Source organism: Athene cunicularia (assembly GCF_003259725.1).
Source record: "Athene cunicularia isolate RWA chromosome 2 unlocalized genomic scaffold, athCun1 chr2_part1, whole genome shotgun sequence".
In the NCBI taxonomy this organism is placed as follows: domain Eukaryota; kingdom Metazoa; phylum Chordata; class Aves; order Strigiformes; family Strigidae; genus Athene; species Athene cunicularia.
The window spans coordinates 84,317,028-84,334,400 of NW_020799095.1; positions in this window are offsets into that span (position 1 = coordinate 84,317,028).

The following is a 17,373-nucleotide window of genomic DNA, read 5'->3' on the forward strand; positions in this document are numbered from 1 at the left end:
TTAGTTGAATCTGAAATATAATTCAGTCTTAGTGGAGCAGGAGGATGTTCTGCCCTCTCCCTTTCTCATCCCCCAACAAGAGAATTTTTTCCATTTCAAATCACCTAACAAACCTGCAGGAAGACATCAATTTTTAAATATAGTAAGCTGAGCTACATACTTTACCAAGGCCTGGGTAGCCAAGTGAAAATGAAACCACTGACTCTCTCTACTAATTCATCTCCTGGGTCTATCCTTTTCGGATTTCTTTTCCTTCTTTCCCCTCCTGTTCCACCTACCTCCCCTTCAGTGCTGCCTTTTCTTTAACAGTAGTTATATAATGCTGATTCTCCATCAGGACAGATCCTATATAGTGTAGCTTATACAGGTATTAGTAGATCTGTGCAAATCCTTAGGCCTTCAGTTAACCTTAGAGACTTGTCTCCAAGCTTGAGTTCAAAAGAACAGTGGCTTCCCTGGAGAGTGCTGGCTGCCACAGCACTGCCCCGGTTCCAGGTCTGTGCTGCACCATGTGCGAAGTTTAGGTTTAATAGGATGTACTAGTATTTTCTTCGTTCATTCTACACAGCCCCATTTCTAATAACATAGCATCTGATCTGCTCTTTTGTGTTTGCTGAGGCAGACAGAAATAATAATACTAGTCAAAGGGTAAAGTTTTAAGGAGTATTTCTTTTAAAAACAGACAAAAGTTCAATGAATTCTGCCATCAAAGTGTGGCAGTTGAAAGTTAACTATGAAGAGAGAGTGAAGCTTGCTTCATTCTCAGCCAGGTGCATTTAGCAAAGCTGTACTCTGGAGACTTTCTTTTTCACTCATGAAACTTATTGCAAGAAATAAAAAATTCTGTACCTGGTGCTTCTTTGTGGCATGTTTATTTGTACCGTTCTCTCCCAGAGCTGTCCATCTGTGGCTTTCTAATTTGCACAGTATCAGTATACTTGCTGTTGGTCTTCCATTACCTCCCCTCGTAAATACATGCGGGAGAGCACTTGACAAATCCACTGCTCTTCTGAGACCTTTGCAGTGTGTGTGTGTTAATTGTAAAAGCTGAAATGAAATATCTTGGGCTGCACTGACCTCATCATCTGTTTTTCAGATAGCGTATCCATCCCATAATTCCTCTTAGAGATAAATTAAAAATGCCTGTAGAAAGATACAGCCTGGATGTAATAATTAAACAGGTGTTAAGCAGCAGCCCATAATTCATGTATCAGGCTTTCATACAATAACTTTTTTTAAATCTTTTTATTACTGCTTAAAGAGAGACTTGAACGAATGCCATCTCCAGCTGTCAAAGGCAAGAGCTGAGTGATGGGAGACAAGCCTTCTGACAGGGACCCACCATCAGCAGAGCGGAAGCTGCCTCTAAAGCAAATCAGTTTTAGTAGTTGCTACCTCCTTGATAGGCAGTGCTATTTACATTTTTTGGCTGAATGCTGAATTAACTCTGAAGGAGCAAAAACCTTCTGTGGGTGCAAGGTATGGATGGAAACAGTACTGCTTTTATATCAGTGATGTTCAAAATCCATTTTAGGTATGTCTACAAGGCAAAATCGGAAATTCTGTGGTGAAGGAGCAGTGTATCAGAGACTGCAGCTCATAGATCACTGAAACTAAAGATTATCGGGAGGTCCTAACCTTGTAGAAAAGCAAGTGTGCAAAAATTCCAAATTTCATTTTTAAAAAGCAAGGTGAAGACAAAATCAAGGCATTTATTTAGTGTTGCACTAAATTCAGGTACTCAACAAGCAATTTCTGTGGCAAGCTTACAATTTTCTACATAAGGAAAGTGGCCAACCTTGTTGGGCTTTTTTTGTTGTGTTTGGTTTTGTTTGTTTTTTTTTTTTTTCCCTTTCTAAACTGCTTCTCATAAAATTATGATCACTTGCAATTTGGGAGCAGAATACTGCACGGGGAACGAAAAGCCTCAGCTGCTGTTGCCAAATGAAATAACTGTGTCTAAAAGGACTCTGCCTAGACGGCTTCCAGAGGGCTGTGGAGCACGCTGGCTCTGTGTTTGCTGAGCAGGTGAAAGTAGAGCCTGGAGCCTGGCTAATATGTTGGTTTCCTGAGCAGTCAGTGGCTGGAGAGATTTCAAATGCTTGATTGTCTTCAGAATGAAACCTTTCTGCACAGGATTGATAAATATTACTTTAACTCTTTGTGTGAAATAATGGCAATGTTACTGTAGAAGGGCCCGTTTCACAGCTGTGATTGTGCTATCGCTAGTCAGCTGTGTGTCATGGCCACTGGATTATAAGCAATTTGGGGCAGATAAAACGTCTGCCATTGTGTTTTGTATTGTGGCTGGCACAATGAGGTCCTGCTGCTGCTCGGCTCTGCTGGGAGCTATCAGTCTGGGAGAATTATAACAGCTAGGAAATTTTGTAAAATGCACAGACAAGATGTTCAGATAAAAAGGGTACTAGATCAGTGTGAAGCTGAAAAAACTTTTGAGAGATTTCCTGGTTAAACATTTTCTACTCTTCTGTGTTGTTTCAGCCCCAACAAAAATTTGCTTTCTCATAAAAAAACACACATTTCTTTCTTCCTATAGAGAATAAGCATGACTGCAAAGTCAAAATCAGATCTTGCTCAAGATAGATATTTTTTCTCCTTCCACTCTTGCATTGTTGAAAATATAATTTTAGTCCAATATTATGCAATGTGGAAACATCAACAAAAAAAGAAAGAGGAGCATTTTGTGATTTACAAAATATACCTGTTCAGATTTTTTTTTTTTCCTGAAGCAACTTATGTTACTCCCCATTTTATGAATGGAGTCTTAAACACTGTAGAAATTTTTGTTCTTTGAAGATATTTTCTTTTGTAAGAAAATAAGAGTTTACAAGGTGGAAAATTGGTTAATTGATTCCAACATTTCTTTAGAATCTTGAAATATTTAGGATTGTTGTCAAAACATTAATGAACTTCTTCCTTTCAGAAGTGTTTCCTGTATTTATAGAACAAGAACTCACAAACATTTTTATTGTTGGGATTATCTTTTGTAAAAAAAAAAAAAAAAAAAAAAAAAAAAAAACAGTGTAATTGCTTCTTCATTATCAGGAGTTTACAGTTTATCATTCTCTTGAACTTGCAATGTAGTTTTCTTCACTGATATCATAATGTAAAGCAATAGCTTTACATCATCTACACTGATATCATAATGTAAAGCAATAAAGTCCACAATAAGAAATATTTTCAATATTTTCCTTCTAAAACATCTAGATTCTGATATCTATTTTTCCCATATACCTCTCCAGATGACTGAGCATTTGAATAAGAGCTAAATCCTTTTATCCCCTTGTAGTGTCACTTGTTGACTAGCTTGGGTGGGACCACAACAGCAGTTTAAAAGAACCTTCTTTTTCCTGTGACCAGCAATGCACCCGTTGGGGATTTGGAGGAGAATGAAGTGATTTATTTTTTTTTTTCATGAGAAAAAAATTTGAGTAAAGCTCAATAAAATAGAGTGGTTGACATCAGTTATGTGATTTCCTTAATAAAGGCTCTATCTTCTCTGGGCAAGGACAGTGCTTGAAGCACAAGTCAGGATTCATTACTTGTAGCATTCACCTAAGATTAATACAGTTGGGGAAGGAGAGGACCTGTGTAAATTTTTGTCTTTTTTTTTTTTTTTTTTCTCTTGTCTTAATGGAATGAATCCAGTTAATCCAGGTCCCTCTCTTCTAGGACTAAAAGTTCAATGAACATCCATGTCTTTTGTTCTGACTTGGGTATTTGCAGGAGATCACTTACAAAATCCCCACAGCTGGGAATGATTGGTGGTAGGGAAAACAACAGTTGCCTATCTGAAGAAGGGATATATTGCAGTCTAACTGTAGTTAAATATACACTGTCTTTACCAGGAACGTTTCTCTTAGCTGAAGTTGTCTCCCACACGTACTTCAAAGGCTGGAGATACTGCAGTCTGTGGTATGTTTCTTTTCCTCTGAAGGTTTCAGAATATCTATAGCACTGTTCTAAGAAAGAAGAAAAGTGACATTTAAATATATCCATGATTTCAGTATATTTCAAATATTTTTAAAGCCTGCATTTTGCAGTCACTGTGGCTTTGTTTACTACAAAATTGTTAGCAGAGACTGAATCTGCGCATTTTGGTTTGAAGAGATGGAAAGGTTTAATACCCTCCTTTCTTTGCCTTCCAAAAGACTGTTCTGCTTTTAATTAGCTGTAGTCTCTTTACTAAGTAGAATGAAATTGCCCAGCTGTGTAGGAGCCCTGGGCCAGCAGTAGGTATTGGAATATGGAAGCACCAAGACCCTCTTTCCAACAAAAGCATTCATAAGCCAATCTCATGTTGAGAGTGTTAAATAAGTAAAGTGCTTAGATATGTTTGCAGATCTGGACTGTAACCACATGTCTTTTTCTGGCCAAAATGCGCTGGGTTTTGGCTTTTAAACTTAATTGTAGTAAGACAATATTATTGAGAGTTTTCACATTTCCCAGTGCAATTGCATACTGTGAACTGAGCAGCAGTGCCATTCCTGTGTTTACCAAGAATACCGGGTAGTTTTAGCTTGATCCTTCCCTGGCATTTGCTTCTCGGATTAATTTGGGACTTTCTCTGGAATTATTCGTGGAAAATCAGATGGCAAAATCAATGGGGGCCCTTCTGCAAGCTGATGATCATTTACTGTGTGCTGCATACATTACTTTTTCTGCTCTGTTACATAGTCCTCCTAGAGCTGAATTCAGAGTGGGACAACACAGTCTCCTCATGCTTGCAGCTGATTTTCTTGTATGTTGTAACTTCTGCATAAGTGGACTGCATATTTAACTCTTCAGGATTTTTATGCCATCTAGGACTTTGTCTGGAAACACAAGATGGAAGAATGGGTGGAGAGTGATGTAGCCTCTAAATTTAACTCCCGAATTAAGATTAAACTGTTAAATTTTGTTTCCTTTTTTGTGTGCATAGAGGGTTCACCCCCTTAAGAGTCACACACAGTTATTTAGTACTTGTGCATAGAAAGTCTTTAGTACTGAAATCAAGTCACTTCTAACAACCACATTCTCTCAGATGTGCAACCCCATCGTGACAGAAACAAGATAAATGTGAGGTTTCAGGGTAACTTGTAGAAAAAGAGCACCAATGAGCCAATTCTTTAATACACTTCTTAATCCATGAGGCACATCACTTGTACACTAACTTTTAAAGTATGTATGTATACATCATCATCCAGTAAAAACAAGGTACAATATTCAGTTGATTTAATATAACTTCATGAGCATTACAAATAGTAGTATTCTTTTTACTTATCTTCTACATATTTACTTATGCAGGATTAAATACTTATTTACTATAAATCCAAATTGTTTGAAAATGTTCTTATCAGTTCTTTTCTGGTTTATTTAGTTACAAAACCACTGTAGTCCTAACAGAATGCATAAAGTTTTCTTACTCTACAGTATGATCAGCAGAAATCAGATGCTGTCTGTGTTGAAGACAAATCATTCTTCCATATATTATCAAAACGCTTAGTTCACTAGTTCTTTGTTGTCTGCAAGCCTTAATTCTGTTCTCACTAGGTTCAGCAAATTGTTAAAATGAGCACTTTAAATGTAGATAACATAGAAGTGGCCAACCTTGGTGATGAAGCCAAATGATTAACAGCAATGAGAAATAACTCTTGAAAAAAGTTATAGGAAAACTGCATGTTAGAGAGTGATTTTTCAGTAAAATAGCAGATGAAATTTCATATTCAAATAACAGAAGTAATTAATATTTGGAAACTGTATACAGATTGCATTTATGGTTCTGAAATTAGGTATTAGCATCTAGACAGTAGGTCTTGGAGCAATGCTGTATATGGCTCCTTAAGAATGTCTCCTCAAACTCAGCAACAGTCAGATATAAGTTGTTATTGGCTTGCCAGTCTAGAGGCTGATTTTTCTCTATTATTAGCTTCACTGTTCTTGTCTTAAATACTTTTTTGAGCACACAGGGACCCGCACTTCTAATTGAACAGGGCCAAATTGTCTGGGATACAGTAGGAGCTCACGTTCAGGTTGTGCAAGACTGCGAGTGCTATTCTAACTGTCTGTGAGAAGCAATAACATTTTACAAGACTGATTTTTAATTGCATCTTTTACTTGGGTGCAGAGCAATCCCTAGAGGATGCTTTTTCACTTCTTAAAATGGAAAACAGCAGTGCAAGAAAATCACATTCAAGTAGAAGCAGTGATTGTTTGGAACTTGCTGTCTTATCCTCCTTGTTTATTTTGAACCGAAGGAATGTTATGTCTGAGACAACTCTATAATAGGGTTTTTGAAGGTAATTTTCAGTATTAGAGAGTGTGTGATTGTGTGTGGGGTGTATATTCTAATTCTACAAAGCAGATAATCATGATGATGATTTTCTAGCTTCAGGATGAGGCAACTGAAGTTTTATTCTATTTTCAGAACTTTTAGATAAAGAATTTGTGTGTATAATGTCATTATATTTGATTTCATTATTAGTATGACTATAGTATGATTACTATTAAAAAACAGAATGTATGTGACAGCGCTTGAAAGAAAAAAGCCTCCTAACTCACTGGGATTGGTTTTCAATATATGATTTGCACAGGCCTGGAGATCCATGAGCTACTACTAAAGCGTTACGAGGAAAAACAAGTTTATTGTCACAGAGCTTGAATTTACAATGCTTCCACTGAGAAATTTGTAAGGGTCTGTTAATCTCAAAATGGTTGGAAAAAGTCATTGAATTCAGGCACCTTCTGTCTTCAACTGTTCTTTGCCAATAACTGACAAAGTATATTATGTTAGACAAGAAGTAGCAAGCAAGCCACATGGGGCATCACCGATTCTTTGCTTTGAAATAGGTTGCTATTAATGATGGACATTCCCAGTGCATGACCCGCCTGGAAATGGAATTAGCAAAGACGTGAAAGTTTGCGTGGTGTGGGTCAACATTACACCAGGCTGTTGGTCTGGAGTGATGGCTGTTAGCAAAAGGTGATGCTGCATCTGAGAGGCAGCAGACCATAGACCTCTGTTAACGGTTGCTGAGATCTGGTGAATTTGCTGGAGAGCTACCCAAAGTGCTTCACTGGTAACTGGGGTTTCCTTGCTTGCATTGCTGTTGGGTATGTATAGTATTCATAATTCATGACATCTCTTAACTTTCTTCCTTTTACTGATCGCTTCCAGGGTGCAGGATGGTGGCTTGGTTGTATCTTTGGTTTCATCTGATCAGATTTCATCTAATTGGACTTTTGTTCTTCTGCGTAGTGCAACAGAAGGAAAAATATTTCCCTAGGTATCTGTATATAGCTTGTTGGCCTATGGGTGTTTACTTGGGAAGTTGTGGGATGGTATTTGAGTTGGGAATCAGAGGTGGCTCCAGAATTTTTCTTCCTTTGCGCTCGTAAAAACCCTAAATATTTTTTTTGTTTTGAGAGAAAAAAGGATGAAAACACATAATATATGGTAGTGATTATTCTTCTCTGAGATTTCAGCTTATGACTGGAATATTATTTAGTGGTTTATGCCACTGGAATAGCTGAAGCAGAAGACAGAAAATCAAGTAGAATATTGATCAAATCAAGACAGTCTGAAAAGTACTGTTTTGTAAACATTGCCCTGCTGAAAAAAATGTTCAGATATTTCCCCATGGAAGGCATTGAGGAACAGAGAGAAAAAAAGGTTGTATGTTAATACTTTTTTTCCTTTGGAAAACATTTTTTGATGGGAATCTGAAACATATTTTGAAGGGAAACCACCCCAGACAAGTTTGATAACTGATGTGTGAGGATGATAATTTAAATCTGTGCCTCTCTCTCTCTACAGGCTTTTGATGCTTTCAATTTGATGCACTTAAGTCTGTTAGCTAAAGCAGAAGTACTTAAGGGTACTGTATGCAATGTCCTTATAAAACTGTAGTACCAAAAATGTAGTTGCTCACAACATTTTGAATACCAACTCTGACTTTTACAGGAAAGAAATGCCTCCTAAATAGATTTGTCAATACTAACATATTTTTCCAGCTGTCATATTTCAGATACAGTCATATTTGTATGTCTGATAATGCTACAGTTTATATGGTGACATGAATTACTCCTTTAGTGTTCTGTACACTTATGCAACATAGGATAAGCATGGATGTCTGATCCTATGTTTTTCAATCCAAGATGGTTCCTCTTAGTTATGTTTGCAAGGACTCCTATTTCCAGGTTATAAACTGCCTGTTTCTGTCTGTTGTGTGGTATGAAGAGGATGAAAGCACAGCAGTGTGAGGCTGCTAGGGAATACTGCAGTGCACATTATTGATATTAAATAATAGGTAAATGTGCAGCTAATATTTTCCCAGTTCTGCCTTTTGATGTGTTATATGGATGAGATCAGCACTCCCAGCTGAGGCAGGGGTCCTTGGAAAGTCAGTCAGAAAGGTTTTTTTCTGAGTAAGGAAGAAAGAAGGGCAGCAGAACTCTGTTCCTGTTGTGCAGAGTGCTAACAGGAAGAATATAATATGCCATCATGGAAGACTTTGTGATTGATGTTCAGAAAATCAAAGTGGGATGAAAACTACATGGATGTGGCTCACAGTCCTGCTTTTTAAAGCAGAATTTTCCAAAAGTCTCTTAAGCATACCAGTCTTAGAAAAGGGAGCAACAACAAAAACAAACAAAAAAAAGGTGGTCATTATGGTTCTAATAAAGGCTATTTTTGAGATTTTACCTGTTATTTTAAGGAGAGAATAAATAAGTATACAGAAATTTCGTTTATCTTGTGGTTGTAGTTTTCAATCTATCAGGTTCTGTGGCTGAATTTTGTAACCATTAGTAACCTAAAAGTTGTAAGTGCTTATTAAAAATGTTAAGTTTTTAATAGTTGCCAGACAGTATGATATGCATTTATTTTGAACATTCCATTGTAATTAAAATCAACGGCATTTTTAAATTACTTGAGGTAAATGTTAGTAAAAGTACATGTTCTGAAAGCTATTACAGTTTTTTCATGAAAATTGAGTAGCATTATTCTGTTAAAATTTTATCTAGCAGGAAGTACAACGTGATTTAAGGAAATTCCTCTGATATTTAAAACTAGAGATTGAATGCTTCTTAGGTCTGTAATTCCAGTATTTCATTGTGGTATGTATCATCTAGCAAAGGATTTCTGCAAGCTCAGAAATAGTAGTAGCTTCCTTCTATAATTTGGTTTCCTTCGTATTGTTCTTATGGAAATATCTGTCCGTTTTCAGGAAGAATTTAGTATGATGGAGGCAACCCTCCTCCTCCCCCCAAACTTAATTAATCAGTCCTTTAGGTGACTAATTAGACATGCTGAATTTCCAGTGAAGTGTAATGTTTCATTCTAGTTCTTCACGCCTATGTTACCCAGCTGGTATCTGTAAACTGAAAGAGGATGTTGCTACAGTGCATGATTCCTAATAAAATTCAAATTAAATAATCACCTCAATTACAGATTAAAAACTCAGGTTCAACAATTATCCAAAGAGCTCTACTTCACTGAAAACCCACAGTCATATACCTACTCCTTTCCCTTCCTGCCTGAATTTATAGCTCTCTCACACAGACATAATTTAGATTTAGCTTAAATTGTGCCCTAAATTGTTTCCATTATCTCAACCTGGAGCAACCTGTGTCTATTCCTGGAATATGATATCATTATTCTTGAACTGCATTGCCTACAGTGTATGTTATCTTTTCTACATTGAACATTTTCAAGGAAAACCTTTTTCAGTTCCTGTTAGTGCTTAGACATTTAGTCAGTTAAATGGAGAAGGAGGAGGACTGTGTCTGATGTATTCATTCCAGTTATGGTAATGATCTTTGAAGAACATTCTTATGTATTCATAGATTATACCAAGTTTTTTGATGTCCGCTCTAATGTTTATAATAAAGAATTATACTATATTTTGTAGATAAAGTGTAGCGGTGTTGGGTGGAAAAAGGAACAGCTGAAAGCTTTGCTTACTCCTGAGTCACTGTCTCCATCAGAATCCCGGTTTACTGGGTTGACATTTCTGTGAAAAGGTTCAGGTTTTCAGAGACTTGGTCAAAAGCCCATGGGAATTCCTTGCTCACAAAACCATTTCATTTTGCTTGTCAAGCACCCATGTGCCTTATACCATCTCCCCTTTAGTGATCCAAGTTCATTTTGATTTACTGCCATTCTCTGGCAAGACAGATTTCCATAAAATAATGGAAATTCTTTCTCTGTGCTTGCTCAAAAATACATCTTTTTAAAGGCTGTAAACCTGCAGACTCTGGACAGTCTTTGGAATCAAGAGCTGATCTGTGTACCAGAAGATGACAACAGTAAGCAGCAAACCAGGATCACAGATTATTCACATAATAATCACCGGAAACCAGGGATTTCTTCTCTTCTACTAAAACTTCTGAATTGTGGATTTCCTTTGTATTCTTTGTGTGATAGTGTTTTGAGAATGAGTGGTTGTTGGCACTAAATTTGTGGATGCTGTCGAAGCGTTATATGTGTGCTACTGACAACATGCCTAATGTGCAAGGTGGTTAATGTTTTTTGGGCCTTTTCAGAAGAAAATCTTGCACTGGACTTCTATGGAGGTACAATGCTAGAAGTCCCATTAGACTGAAAAACTTACTGATCCACAGTGGAAACATGACCTCACCCTCCAAGGGACTGCTGAATCTCTGGCCCTACTGGTCAAAGGTGAAGTGCTAAGTCTGGAGCAGCTATCGGACCTGAGACCAAGCCCGAGAGAAAACAAATGAGGAAAAAGCTGAAGGCCTAGTTTGATTTTCTGTCTGGAGCTGGTGCCTCAAGACTCTGTAGGCACTGGCACTAGGAACAGGAGTAAGGGAGGAGGAGGTTAGTGCTAATTATCAGGGAGATAGTACGGTTAATTGGAATTTAATTTTCAGGCAGTTCTAGCAGTCCATCAGTGCTGCTGTCTGCATAACTGACAGGACAGATCATTTGATCAGCTGGCCTGGGGCCCAGAAAAGGACTGCAAATGTGACTCTGGTCCTTTCTGTTTCCTAAAAGGGCAATCCTAAACAAGCTATAGAATTTTGCCAAGTTGCCCTTGAATTTCAGGTCTGATCACATCCATACCCTGTCAGTCCAGCTTCCTGTTCCACTTCAAAGAAAGCTGTGGGGAAGGAGCATATGGCATCAGGAGGTGTCCAGAGGCGGCAGGGGCATGGCCTGGCACTGCAGAGTTGCTGCTGCAGGGCTGTTCCAATCCAAATTGCCCAGGGGAAGGAGGCTTTGGCCACGGAGACAGACAGAAAGATTTAAGAGCTAGTAGAGTCTCTGTGCTAACACACAACCTGGCATTTTGTTGTGTGATTTTTCAAAACCCCAAAGGATATGAAACCTCTTAAGTTACTCAGCATAATGTGGTGTTTGTAAAGATTTCTTAATTTTTCGAAGTTTCCATGCTTTCCCCTCCAGGTTTCCTTAATGATATTGGAAGAGCAAAATTATTGCAATCTGAGACTGATCAGGGAAACCTATTTGCCCTACCAGCAAAGAAACAGAAGTGGTGGTTGTGCCTAAAATAACTGAATTTGGAATTCTGTCATCTTTGAAACTTAAGTCGGTAGCTGCTGTTTATGTTGTTCCCATCATCTTTCACAAGATCCTGGGTAGACTTGCATTCAGCACCTTCTCCTAAACAGGTTCCTATATATATTGCCCTGTGAGGCTAACCAGTAAGAAATGCCCCGTTTATAGGAAGGCAGAGCCATGTACCTTATCACATGTTTTATTTACTTCACTGGTTGGTTTGAAACACCAGATAATAGCAGAAATGCAGTTCCAGTACATTCCTTATGTATGTCCTTATAACCTAATGACCGCAAAGTTGATATTGAATTAATACTAAGCATGCACATATGTACTTTGCAAAATGAGACTAGTTGATTAAACGCCCAGGGTGATCAGATCTATTGAAGTTGAATTACTTTTACTTCACTGTCCAGATGCAGGTTTTTTGTTGTTCACTGAAAATTATTACTGGGCTTTAACAAGACTTCTCTTGATTACACAGATTTTTATATTTTTAAATTATTATTTTACACAGCATACTAAGGAGTAAAAGGGTTGTTTGGGGTTTTATACAGATTTCAGAGAACAAAAATAATTACTTTAGATGCAGGAAAAGGTTCTCTTTTCCTGATACATTTGAACCGTAATTTAGTCTGGCAATTAGAGCCTATGAGAGACTCACTGGCTGGTTATATCAGGTTATGCCCATAATCAAACAGAGTCCACTTAAATTAATTTGATTATTATACATTTTGTGGTACGCTGAAATTGTTTAGCTTCCCTGACATTTATTAAGAATAAACTTCTCTTTTACCTAGCAATGATTGCATAATGCGGAATTATTAATGCTTAGTCATAAGAAACTAATCAAGTTAGAGGCAACATGGAGTGAGAGAATGAGCACAGAACCAGGAGCTAAGTTCTTCCGTTAATTTGATACATGGTCTTGGAAAAAATCACTTACTGCTCACCACAGTCTCTTGATTTTCCTTCAGCTAAAGAAGGAATATTAATACTTATTTCTCTACTTTGCCAGAGTGTTGGGAGAATTAGTTAATGCACATGTTTATGATTAGAATGTTAGTGTTTTAAAAAGGGGTTTTTTTAATCAAATGTTTATGTGTATATCTGTGTGTTTACCTGTGTGTGCAGATAATTAATAATGAAACTGGAGAACTGATTATGCTATTTATATCTTTGTCAATCCATTTGTTTGGAAGGAACATTCTCTATGTATTATCTGCTTAAATTGCTCCTATCACCAGAAATACCCAAGTGAATTTATCCTCACAAAACCTGTGTGAGGAAGTGAAGTACAGACTAAGGCCAAAACAATTATGATAATTTAGTCTGACTCCTGTAAAACAGAAGACAAAGAATTTTCTTCCAGTAGATTCTGTGCAAAGGCCCTGTCACACATCTTGTTTTATAATGGGAGTAATAAAGGTCAAGGAGAATCAACTCTGATTTTTCAGACCTTTAGATATACATGTAATTTAAATTAGAATAGTAAAATTTTTCTTGCTCTTAACTGCTCACTGACTTATTTGTAGTGAAAAAAATCCATGTGTATTGAAGGATCAATGGTTCTTTCTAATAGTTTGCCTAAAGTGACACAGCGTAGAAGGAGGCTAGGAGCAGAACTTGATTCTTCTAGAGTCCTCATTTATTCCATGTAATTGCAAGGCTCTATGGGTGATAAATAACTTGGGCTCACCTGTGGTGTAAGCTTTTTTAAATTAAAGGCTCAGGCTCTGAGATAAACCTTATATATTTGAGTAAAAGCTCATTTGCTTTCATTACAGTGAAGCGCTGTAATTTTTTAACTACTAGAATTCTTTCCTTCAGCATGTGAAATGCTGTTTGAAGAAAACAGAGCCCTGAAACAAGAGAAGGCTTCATTGGCATTCTGTGCTCCTTATCAAGTAATTATACATTTCTAGTAACAAGTATTAAAAATTATGGAGTCCTAGAATAATTTCAGGTAGAAGGGACCTCTGGAGACCATCTGGTCCAAGCCATTCTCCTCCTCAGCACCTGCCCAAAACAAGAATGACTTTAAAGTCAGAGATAATTTCAGAGTTAGATCGTTTTACTTGGGGTCATTCATAAAATGTCTACAATTTCCATCTTCCTAACAGTTCATTTTAGTGGGTTTTCTTATCTGACATCATTTGGGGATTCTTAGGATTTAATCCTCTCTTACTAAACCCAGTAATAGTATGATCCGCTGAGTCCTTGATCATCTTGTCTACGTTTTCCTTGACACCAAGTTTTCTCAATATGTCTGTGTTTTGGGATGTAAATTTTGGGCAGGCAACAAAACAATAAGGAAATACTTGCCTTGTACAGTGCCTAGCCCGTTTGACTGAGTTACAAATAATAACCTGCAATATTGTTTTACTATAGTGCAATAAAAAGCAGAATTTAGTATCCTATGTTGAAATAATTCTCAATGCCTATGTTTGTCCCTCAGAAAAAAAAAAAAAAAAAAAAAAAGGAGGAAAAACAGATTCCATGACTATTTCATACCCTTTTTCTTACTTCTTTACTTTCTAAGCTGTGCCAGCCTACTGTGTATGCATGGGAAATACATGTTTATTACTTATGTAGGACTTCTGCAGGTTACACACATTCCCTTACCTTGGTTACAATCTGGCTTCCCCTTCTGCGTTATGTATTTTACACGTTTTGCATGTGCTCAAAATATTGAATTGGTGAAAATTACCACATTTGGCATCCATTTCTTACCTCACAGTTTATCACTATACCAAACTTGAGCTTGAATCTTCTTTTACAGTTTTTTTAGTGCATTGTAGTTTTATTTAGACAATAATTTGATTATTAGGTGTAGAAATGGCATAAGGCTGTCTCATTAGAGCAGACTCATCCCAACAGGAAGATGATGGATCAGGCGAATCAGAAGAACATACAGAATAGCAGTCAAAGCAGCTTTCTGTATGTTTACTCAGGTCTTATTCCAGTGTTCGCCCTTGGACTGAACCCTCCTTAGCATTAGATGCACACCTGGAGCATGTATTTTGGTTTATAGCATTTACGTTGGAAAAGATCCTTAAGATCATAGAGTCCAAATGTTAACCTAACACTACCAAGTTCACCACCAAACCATGTCCCTAATCGTTATGTCTACATGTCTTTCAAGTCCCTCCAGGGATGCTGACTCGGCCACTTCCCTGAGCAGCCTGTTCCAAAGCTTAACAAACCTTTTCGTGAAGAAAGTTTTCCTAATATCCAGTCTGAACCTCCTCTCATGCAACTTACTGTCCTATCACTTGTTACTTGGGAAAAGAGACACATATCCACCTCAATACAACCTCCTTTCAGGCATTTGTAGAGAGCAATAAGGTCTCCCCTGAACCTCCATTTCTCCAGGCTAAACAACCCCAGTTCCCTCAGCCACTCCTTGTAAGACTTGTTCTCCAGACACTTGTAAAGTGCAAAGTGAGGACATCTGGGAGATCTGTTTCAAAAGTGCACTCCTGATCCAGACTAAGACACTATTGTAGACATGCCCGTAGCCATTTAACAGATAGACTTGAAAGGTCCTAAATACTTGCTATGAGGTAGTCTGAGGTCATGAGGTAAACTAAGGTGATGCATGGAAAGAGTCATTCCCTAGAGATACATTAGCATAAATGACATCAGAATAGATTGTTTGGGCTTACTGTTACAACAGAACAGAACTGCTGGAAACCTAAGCTTTTGTGATGAGAAAGCAGATGAAACAAATAATTCTTCATAGTAATTGTGTCAAAGTTTTAGTTAGAATTAAAATGAAAGGAAGCTGTGCCAGAAATGCTCAATGAAACTGTGGTGTAGAAAACCACCACAGAAGCTTTCAAACTTCTGCCAGATCAAGCCCACTGCAACCACATGACACATTTTCTAAACTCACTCAGATAAGCTCACAAAACATTGACAGGAGATTTGTTCCAGCAGGCTTCATGCCTCATTGCATATCATCTGTTCTTCTGCAGCCAGCATAAACACATCTACAGTGTACAGTGTGCCTTGGTGAATTGCAGCATGGTGCCGCGGTGTGTCTGTGCCTGGTTTGGAACATGCTTCTACTGCTGAGTAAGCCAACAGTGCACAGATCCAGCCCTTAGGATCGTGGCACCATGACTGAAGGATGTTCACATAAACTTACTTCGGTTCTTTGGTAATGTTGTTTATTAAGCATACAGTTTTAATTTCTCATAATAACGTTTGTTCAAGTCATTCTTAATGACACGGGGTTGGGATTTTCTTTCCAATTTTTCCTTCTGTGGCTTTTTCAAAATGGCTTTTTAATGACTTCTAAGTCATGCAGCTATAATCAGTATTAATAGTTCATACTCTCAGAAAATTCATTCTTTTGCTTGAACAGGAGGATATGCTGCTTTCCTCAGGTGTAAAAATGCAAGTGAATACTCTGCTTTCAAAGCATAAAATGGTCTCTGCTCAGAAACAGAGAGAAAATAGCAGGAGATGGACATAATAAGCAGCTAAACATTTAATAGTTTATAAAGTGAATAAAATTAAAATTTAAATGCATACAGTTTTTCTGAGCTGATTTTTTTTTTCCCTGAGGGTGTGGCTTTGGTCTGAATTGTTAGTGATAAAATATTGAGTATGTCAGTTAATCAGATTTTCATTCTTTTCACACACATATACTAACTGGCTTTACCTGGTTACAAAGTTATACAAAAACATATTTTAGAATCACCTATTACTTATGTCGGAAATAAAAGATTTAATATTTTCTGAGGGCTCTGGCAGATGTTGTAGTAGGAGTCTACTATAGGCCACCCACCCAGGACAAAGAGGTGGATGAAGTATTCTGTAGGAATTTAGGAGAAATCTCATGATCGCTTGCCCTTGTTCTTGTGAGAGACTTTAACTTCTCAGACATCTGCTGGAAATAAAACACAGCAGAGCAGGACCAGTCCCGGAGATTCCTGGAATGGGTGGAAGATAACATCCTGACGTAGCTGGTGAGTGAACCGACCAGAGAAGTGCCCTGCTGGATCTCCTCTTTGTGAACAGAGAAGGGATGGTGGATGATGTGTCGGTTGGAGGCCGACTAGGGCACAGCAATCATGAAATAACAGAGTTCTCTATTCCTAGAGAGGCCAGGAGAGGGCTAAGCAGGACTGACATCCTGGACTTCCAAAGGGCTGACTTTGTCTTGTTTGGGCACCTGCTTGAAAGAATCCCCTGGGAGACTCTCCTGAAGGGTACAGGGGTCCAGGAAGGCTGGGCACTCCTTAAGAAGGAAGTGTTAATGGCTCAGGAGCAGGCGGTCCCCAGGTGCTCTAAGAGAAGCCAACGCCAGAGAAGACCACCCTGGCTGAACAGGGAACTTTGGCTGCAATTCAGGGAGAAAAGGAGAGTTTACAACCTTTGGAAGAAGGGGCTAGCCACTCACAGTGATTACAGAGAGTGGAAATCAGGAGGTCTAAAGCCCAACTGGAAATTAATCTGGCTTCAGCAATTAAGGACAACAAGAAATATTTCTATAAGTGTGTCAGTAGCAAAAGAAAGACCAGGGAGAGTCTGCATCCCCTGCTAGACGCAGGAGGAAACATGGTAACAAGTGATGAGGAGAAGGCTGAGGTGCTTAATGCCTCCTTTGCCTTGCTCTTTAAGTCTAGTTGTACTGAGGGAATCCAGCCTCCTCAACCAGAAGACAGAGAACACCCCACACACACTCCAGGAGATAGTCAGTGACCTACTGCATCACACAGACATACTGCATCCCAAGTTTATGGGACCAGAGAGGATACACCCGAGGGTGCTGAAGGAGCTGGCTGGGGGGCTCGCCAGGCACTTTCCATCATTTTCCA